The following is a 9,636-nucleotide window of genomic DNA, read 5'->3' as shown; positions in this document are numbered from 1 at the left end:
CACCACAAAGTCCATGAAAAGCATCTGGGAAACACCTTCTAACAGCATTGTCAATTGAGTTTGCCCTATCGGATATGGTTGTCAGATTGCTAATAGGACCTATGCAATCCCTAAGATGCCCCATAAACCATGTCCATGAATCAGAGGTTTCAGATTTGCCAACCCCGTAAGCTATTGGCAGTATCCCATTGTTAGCATCCATGGCTACTGCTAATAAGTTTACTCCAATGTATCGACCTTTTAAATGTGCTCTGTCAACTATAATAACTGGGCGCATGCAAGTAATAAACGAACGAATCTACAAAATCATATACACAAGAAATATAATCATTTAAATGTGAAATGCATGTAACTAACAAAAATGAGTCAACAAAATTATATTGATTTACTAACCGCAAAATCAATGGCGATAAAAAGTAACTCAAAGCGTCCATCTCTATTGTTTTGATATGAGTTACCGACCCAGGATTTTTTAGCTTTAAATTGTGACAATAAGCCGACAGTTGGGCAAACGATGCTTCTGGCGACCCCCTCAACAATTCCAAGGCATAACATTTGGCTCTCTAAGCTTGAGAATATGAGATACTAATCTTGAACCGAGCATTCATGTCAGTCATAATTTCATGTCCCCGATATACCCTGTCATTCAAAAACATTAACTCAGCCAGAAAACCACCCAATACCTTTTTGTTTGCCTGTCTATGGTGAGGAAAAACTTGGGTTATTGAACATGTATATTTATCAATAAAAGTCCTAACTTGAAACATTTCGCAATCTTTTATCCTCTTTGCAATCATACGCCACGTACAGTTTTTGTCAATCATACACCTTGTTTCAGAACGATCTTTGCTTGATTTGTTAACTTTTAGTTGATAGCCATCTTCCACACATTTCGTATACAAAACTATCTTCAAGTCTTCCTTTGTATCAAAACAATCATCTTTCTTGATACGAATAATTTTTATGTAACAATCAACTGTTATTTTTACCAACTCTTCTTCCGGTATCTGAAGTAATTCTGGCATATTCCAGTTATACCCCTTGGTATTTTCTTCGGGGATTTCTTTTTATTATTTTTCTTCTTCAGAGTTATATGAATTACAGAATGGATGTTCAACATGTTATTTCACAGTCGTAACTTCCTCCTCATTATCATCAACAACATCTTCCTCGACAGCGGCTATTTCATCATCAAAATTCGGGTATTGAACAATATCAAAATCATTACACGCAGAGTCTGTTTCTTCTTCTGAAACATCATCAAAATCCGAGTATTGACCAAGATCAAAGTCCGGGTATTGACCAAGATCAAATTTCGAATACCGACTAGTACTCACAATTTTTTCTGTTGGCTCATCATCGTCTAACTGGTTAATACGAAAACTTGGAATTTGGTGCTGAAAGTTGATTGGGATTTGGATTAGGGAAAGGTTATGGGTTTTGAGATTGTGTTTGGTATTGGAAATGTGGTGAAACAAAATTTGCTTGGTGATGAAATTGTGGTGGAACCATTAAATTTTGAGCACCATAAACTGGGGTTGAAAAACTTAGTTGATTACTACCCGCTACTGACCTAACTTCACTACTTCTAGGTTCAACAACATACAATGTAACATCATTTTGTGAAACACTAATGTAAGCAATGAATCGTTCAACATCTTCATTGTCGGTTAACAAATAAAATTTACCTTTTCTCTGATAAGATAGCCTAAATCCACTTAAGGGCTCTAAATTCAATTTATTTACAACACGTAACATTAGAGTTTCATAAGTTAACTTTTTTAATGACAGTTTTAGTTGAAGATTCATGGGTAAAGGCATATATTGTTTCTCCCACGGCCCTCCAAAACACAAATATATCCAAACATGATCAACATTAGATGATTTCATTATTGTAAATTAATTTACTAAACAAACGAGCTGCGAAACTAAAACCTGTTGCCGGATGGGGAAGGATGTCGTTGGATATAAGAACGGATGTCGCCAGAGAGAGTGATAGATGGAGATGGAATGAGTTACGATTTAGGGATTTAGGTTATGAGTTGCTTCTGCTGCGTAGTTATATACCCAAAACATTTGTGTTGCGAAACAAAAACCTATTGTGAATTTGAAATTCAGTGTTGCGACAGTCAGAATCGCGTTGCGATAGTCATAATCGCATTGCGATTTACATATTCGCATTGCGATAGTCGGAAAATCACAACACGAATTTGGAAAATCGCAATGCGATAGTCAGAATCGCGTTGCGAATCTAGAAACTGATTTGCGATACCGGAGATCGCGTTGCAAATTATCGATCGCATTGCGATTTAGTTGGTCATTTTGGCAAATCTAAAAAAAGTTGGTTAAAATCGTATATTATAAGACATTTTTTGTCACTGAGGTTATTTTCTCTAAAATATATAGCCCTAAAGATCTATTTTTTTAATCGATACAAAAATTTTAAAAAATTATGTGAAAAAATAAGTAGTTTAGATATCTATTTTGATAAAAAATATTATAATTATTTAGGTGAAAAAATATGATAATTTTAAATCTTTATATTAATTAAAAATATTAAAATATTTAAAAAAATATAATTTATATATGTTTTTAATAGTTTTTCCAAAGTTCATCCACGTCCCCCACTACCAGATTTCGAGGACCAAAATTAAATCAAACCCTTCCAATCGAAAGGTGAAACCCCAACAAAACCCTAACTTCCCACTTTATTACCTTGAAGAAGAGGATAAGTCTTCGAATTAAAAAAATGGATTTCGACGAGTACGAGTATTTGGAAAAAACCGTCGAGGAACAGGAAGATTCGAAGAAGAAAGACGGAGGAGGAGCGGAGGATAAGAGCGAGAGAAGCTACAGGAAGAGAGATGGCGATAGAGAGGAAGAGGATGATGATGGGAAGAGCAGCAGCAAAAATCAATGTTCAGCCGCGTTGAGGACGACGAGAAGAGGCGAGATCGGGATAAGGATCGGCACAGAAGCAACCGCGACAGAGACAGGGAAAGGGAGAGAAATAGAAATAAGGATTTAGAGAGGAATAGCAGAGAGAGGGAAAGAAGAGATAGAGATAAAGAGAAAGAGAGGGAGAGGAGAGAGAGAAGCAGTAGTAGGTCGAGAAGGCACGAAATTGATCGTGAGATAGAGAGAGATCGGAGAGAGAGAAGCAGTAGTAGGTCGAGGAGGCACGGGAGTGATCGTGAGCTAGAGAGGGAGCGGGAGAGAGATAGGAGGGAGAGAAGCAGTAGCAGGTTGAGGAGGCACGAAAGTGAGCGTGAAACCGACAGCAGGGAAAGCAGGTATCCAAAAAAATTATTTGTTCAAAATGAATTATCGGAACCTATATAGAAGTTTTGGAACGTTTCTGCTGATTGTAGAGATGACTGTTAAGTTCAATTAAACATGTATTTGCAAATTTGCATCGGTCATGATCTTAGGACTGAAACATGGTTGGAGTGCTCACTGTTCACCTCTTAGGGATGTTCATGGTATTTTACGTTGTTTCTGAATTCATTTGTTTGTGTAATTTATATTCACGAAATAGGTTATTTACAGTTATAGAACTGTTATTCCTTTTGTATGGGCTTTTTAATATGATGCCGATGGCATTGTCTTGTAAATTTGTGCAGATCTGTTTTCTAGAGCTTGATTTTAGTAATATTCTGAATTATCTCATAACTCGTATGTTTCAGGAGATTTAAGGATAAGAAAGATGCAGTGGAGCCTGAAGCTGATCCTGAGAGGGACCAGAGAACAGTTTTTGCTTACCAGGTAGATCACATTGTACTTCTTGCTTTCATTTTCAGACGATTATTAGGCATAATTTTTTTATGTGTATAAATTTGCACCCCCTCATTTTTCGTTGGCTTTATTTAATTAATTATTGTTATGCTTGAATTTGTTGATGACAGATGCCTCTAAAAGCAACTGAGAGAGATGTCTATGAGTTCTTCTCAAAAGCTGGCAAGGTTAGTCATGTTTAACTTGGTTATTTTGTGTCTTTTTGAATGTTGTAGTCTGTCTTATGCTACACCGTGCAGTGCACCTTAGGAGTAGATAAGAAAAGCACCTCAAACCCTTTCAAGCAATATGTATTGATCAGGTGCATGCTTGGTGCGTTTAGGTGTGCTTTTTTAGAAGGCAATATGCATAAGAAAGGCTGCCCAATTGAAGTTATCTTTTCTTTTACTATCTTTTTTCATTAGGTATACATTTATTTGTATAAAAGGGGATAATATCAAACTCTCTATTTTTTTATATTTAATCATTCAAAAACAGACACAAGACTGTGAGGAAATCATTTATATTTACCAATAAATTGCATATTTTGTAGACAAACTTGACCACGCTTTAGAGTTATTAACATAATCATATATCTTAATTCTTAAGCTTATTATACACACACGTGCAAAGAGACACATACTTATTGCAGATTACGTCACTCAGGTGAGCGTTCTTTGATTTTTCTTTTGAGCATTGTACCTGAGGCAATGTAAGGGTTCTAGCACCTAGATGCAACTTTCGCCCTTGGTAACATTGGTTTTACTGTGGTTTATCAACCACTGCTTTCAAGGATGCTAAATTCTACATTAATTAATCTAGAAAAAAACTTGATGGAATGTTTTGAAAATTTGTGTACATTTGAAACACTTGGTTTTAAAAAAAACTCATTAGTGCAATTCCTAGAACATCACTGTATCAATTTGCATAATCTGCTACATTTCTTTAAATTTGTTTGTCTTTCTGATACTAACTATAAGTTAATGCATAAACAATGTTTAGAATGTTGTGAATGCATATTATTGAGATACATCTGCTTCCTCTTGCAGTATATGATCCCCTGCCTTCAGTTTCGAGTAGTATTATGACTTTCTTGTGTCTCAACATTCTATATATGTGGGTGAGTTAAAAGCACATGTTAAACAAAATAATCTTGCTGACTCTCCTTGATTGGCGTCTCTTCAGGAAGCTTGGAAGTCTGGAATCTCCCTGCATATTTTGTTTATTTTTTTAGGTAATCATCTTATATGTTTGATCTCATGATTGTTTTCCTTTATCATTTTTAGGTGAGGGATGTACGGCTGATCATGGATAGGAATTCAAGACGATCAAAGGGAGTTGGGTATGTTCATTCATGTTGAACAAAGCTAGACTTTTGCAATCATTTGAAATGAATCTTTGTTTTCATAATCCAGGTTACCTCTATTCTTAATTGCACTAGCAATGCGATAACGATGAGGATTGATGGGAGTGCTCTCATGTTTTTTTTAATCCATTCATGTTGGGTTCACAAATTACAGGACAGGAACCTGAATTTTTTTTCTTTCTGTCATGTTGTCACCTCTCTTTGATTTTTCTTAGCATTAAATGCAGCTTATAAATATGGTTTCCTTATTCTATTCAACTTGTTTGTGGTTCTGATAGGGATTTAAAGATACTCCATACAGCTTAATCTAAAAGTGGTTTTGTTAGTGACTTAAGACTTATTGCTAGCCTTTTTCTTTTAATATGTTCTTTTCATTTTTTTTTTGGTTGAGAATAAATTAGAGGGGTTGGGATGTTTTCTTCATTATTTATTTTGGTTGTTTTTTGGGTTCATTCTGATTCTGATATCTTTGTTCCTTGTGTATAATCTTAAGGTAAAAGTGGTATCTTCCTCTTCTTTTACCATCTTTTGAAATTGAGACATGCCAATCTTTTGACCTCCTATTCAAGTTCTTTTGTGTTGTTTGATAATCATTGTTTAGGCGTTATTATATATATATATAAATATATTTGATAAAAGTAGGTCTCATTAAAACCCCCCTTCGTAATTGACCCTTACCAAAAGGAAGGGAACAACTAGTGGAAGGAGGAAAAGAGTACCTCATTTTATTGATATATCATAAATACAACAATAAACCTTTGCAATACATCAGAAACGACTGTCCTCTAAACATTCAGGAACATCTTATAAAACATCAGCCTGTCACCCAACCCCTTCCTTAGCTAACTTATCAGTTTAGGCGTTATTATATAAAAAACCATCATTAATTTTTTTTTTTGGAGAAATAACCCCCAAACCAGATTTGTTAGAAAAATTCCCCCAAACTACCCACTTAGGATGACCTCACTTTCCGCGAAAAGGGAGACGAAAAGCGAGTTTCATGCATTTATTATTGACTTTAACCAAAATTAACGACTTTATCTGAAAAAGTTGATGGGTCTCGCACCCTATAAAACGGGAGGTCCATTAAACGAGTTTTATAGGGTGCGAGGTAGTCTTACGTGGGCAGTTTGGGGGTATTTTTCTAACTAATCTGGTTTGGGGGGTATTTTTCAAAAAAAATAATTGATAGGGTTTTTTAATATAATAACGCCCATTGTTTAGTTATCTTGGACTTGGTGTATGATTATGAAGTCTATTTTGCATTTCTAATATTGTTATGCTTAGCTAACCTGTTATTGCACGAGACATCAAATTCAACAAAAGACACTAAGCACAGTTCTCTGCACTGCATTTTTCCTTACCCCACTTCTCTTTTCTATATGCTTTGTAAATGTTTGCAATTTTTTCTTGTATATTTAGATAAACTAATTAAGGCGCTGATAAAATTGCAGGTATATTGAGTTTTACGATGTGATGTCTGTGCCAATGGCAATAGCATTGTCTGGTCAACTGCTTCTTGGTCAACCTGTGATGGTTAAACCTTCCGAGGCTGAAAAGAACCTTGTTCAGTCCAATGCTGCTGGTGCAGTTGCAGGTGGTGTTGCTGGACCATATGGCGCTGTTGATAGAAAATTATATGTAGGGAATTTGCACTTTAACATGACAGAAATGCAGCTTAGACAGGTAATCCGACTATTAGCTCAACAGCAAAATAGAAATCACCATTCTTTGATTTGGTTTATGAATGGCTGCATTTATGTTTTGATGTTCTCTGGACCCTCTTTCAAATTGCTGACTGGATTTGACTTCCTGTTACAAGAAAAAATGTGGATGAAGCGCATTTTAATAGTAGTTTCTTAGGGGAAAAATTGGAATGAGCCCCATAGAAGTTTTTGAAATGTTCATTCTTTTAACCTTTTCCATGTTGATATTACCTAGTTCTAGTGTTTAATCATTTAAGGTACATGATTTCACCTCAAACCCTTTTATTATCTTATGTTAATGGCTCAGATATTTGAACCTTTTGGACCTGTGGAGCTTGTGCAACTACCACTTGACCTTGAGACTGGCCAGTGCAAAGGTTTTGGGTTTGTTCAGGTTAGATATAGTTGAAGACTTGGCTTATGTTCATTTTCTCGTATAGTAATAATTATGCATGTACTTGTTCGCATTTTGGTTTTTACAGTTTGCTCAACTTGAACATGCAAAAGCAGCTCAAAGTGCCTTGAATGGGAAACTGGAGATTGCTGGTCGAACCATTAAGGTAGGCTTGGTAGATTCATGAAATTGAGGATTATGTTAGTCTACTTCCAGTGTCAGTTGTGTGTTTTTATCTTTAGTTACTATAACTGCAAAAAGAAAAAGAAAAAAACTACAACTCGCTTTTTATTATACTAATGACTTTATGGTTAAAATTGCATATAGGTTTCATCTGTTACAGATCATGTTGTTACTCAAGATACTACTTCAAAATCTGCAGATTTTGATGATGATGAGGGTGGTGGATTGGTAAGTTGAAATGCATATTGTTATAGTATTATTTAATGAATATTGGTTTTATAGGTTTGTTCCCAGTTTGTCTCATTCTAATAGTAGTGCTGAGTCTTTCCAAAAAAAAAATTAATAGTATTGCTGAGGCATGAGGGTATTTTTTTTGGCCCGTGTATCTTTTATCCAGGCTTTGAATGCTCAATCAAGAGCAATGCTTATGCAGAAATTGGATCGCTCTGGTATTGCAACAAGGTTCGTTTGCCCTTTCAGATGGTCATTTCCAGTTTTTAATCATGTCATATATCTAATGTTAATAGTTTTGCAGCATTACGGGCTCCCTTGGAGTACCCCTTGTTAATGGGTCTGCTCCAACTCAACAAACTGTTACATTACCTGTCAATGTCCAGAGAGCATATCCAGCACCAGTTCTACCACCAATCATGTCTACTAATGCCATTCCTATTGGACAACCCAGCGAGTGTTTGCTGTTGAAGAATATGTTTGATCCTGCAACCGAGGTTTGAATTTTCCTGTTCTAAACATTCTATTTCATTGTAATTGTGTTCTTTCTTTTCTATTCCCTTGTAAAAGGTAATTAATTTTGTGTAAGTTTTATCGCAGACGGAACCAGATTTTGATTTGGATATTAAAGAGGATGTTGAAGAAGAATGCAGCAAGTATGGCAGGGTGAAGCATATTTACGTGGACAAGTAAGGATCACACTTTCTATTGCATGGGATAAACTTATTTCAGCAATTGTTTTTATTTTTGTTGGCTGAACGTTGTGCTCCCCAAATCTGGATAATTATATTTTATAGCCATTTGTTATTGTTTATTAAAGAGCAAATGTTCTATCTGTGTTGAACAAGGGAACTATCTGTCAACCTATTCTTGGTTTGTTTTACTTAATAACCCTGTTAACCTATAAATCGATAAGCAAGGATGTATTTTGGATGGTTACATCGGAAGGAACTATCGAGTTGAGTGACATATCTGTACACAGCATTTCTCTGTTGCAGGATTTTGCATTAGAATATCTAATATTTCTAAATACATTTGTTTTATGCATAAATCATGTATGGATAGACTGGGAAATGAAATTGACACTGAAATCTATATCCTTCAATCAGGATTCTCCTTAGACTGGAAACTTAGGACTCTCCGATGCAAGTAGTCACAGTTTTTACATCTATTAATATGTTAGTACCGTTTTAAGAAATTATGTAGATTATACGGTCTGGTGGCATTTGAACTTTCTTGAACTCAAAGTAGAAGAAATTCACCTACTTCCAATTGTCATTCACCAAACTTGACTAGTATATGTAGCTGAGAATCAATGAGGAATGACATCTTATTTTTGTACCGAGGAAAGAAGGCTTTTCTGCTCTACCATTTTAATGTCTGATTTCCCTATTCATATTCTACTAATAACTGAAAGTTGTTATGAGGAAAGGATTTCCTTCTTTTTCTCGGCTGCAGTTTTAACATATACATGTATTTAATTTTAATTCCCCCTACAGAAACAGTGCTGGTTGTGTGTATCTTCGATTTGATTCCACAGAAGCAGCAGGTAAAGCTCAACGTGCAATGCACATGAGATGGTTTGCAGGCCGATCGATATCAGCCTTGTATATGGTAATAAATATTCAGCATTTGCTTTCCAGTCTAGTACTTTCTGTTTTTATGGTCTACTTGATCTAGACTGAAGTGAATGAACATCGTCTCTAATTTCTCTTGGTAGTATGTTTGCTATTCGTGCGTTGATTGTCTTAGCGTAAGGGAGTAATTATGTTAGTTAATCAACTGTTGCAGCAACCCCATGAGTACGAAGCAAGGTTTAAAGGATGATTGAATAGCAACGCCCTTCATTCACAATCGGTGGCAAGGATATTTCAATATGGGTTTTTTATTTCTTTTTGCCTAATTTATGCTGCAATGCATACATTTATTTAGGATAATTGTCTCGGATCATGGTCACGACTGAGTTCAGAATTTTATTTTTA

At 35.5% G+C, this 9,636-nt stretch overlaps 1 pseudogene; it reads left to right on the top strand.

Annotated features, from left to right (window-relative positions):
* Window positions 1-2,605: 2,605 nt before the first annotated feature.
* On the top strand, window positions 2,606-9,583 carry LOC120174411 (annotated as a pseudogene).
* Window positions 9,584-9,636: the final 53 nt, after the last annotated feature.

Source organism: Hibiscus syriacus, unplaced genomic scaffold (genome assembly GCF_006381635.1).
Source record: "Hibiscus syriacus cultivar Baekdansim isolate YM2019G1 unplaced genomic scaffold, ASM638163v2 tig00112079_pilon, whole genome shotgun sequence".
NCBI lineage: Eukaryota > Viridiplantae > Streptophyta > Magnoliopsida > Malvales > Malvaceae > Hibiscus > Hibiscus syriacus.
The sequence above is the reverse complement of the archived record's forward strand: the minus strand, read 5'-3'. Positions and strand labels throughout refer to the sequence as shown.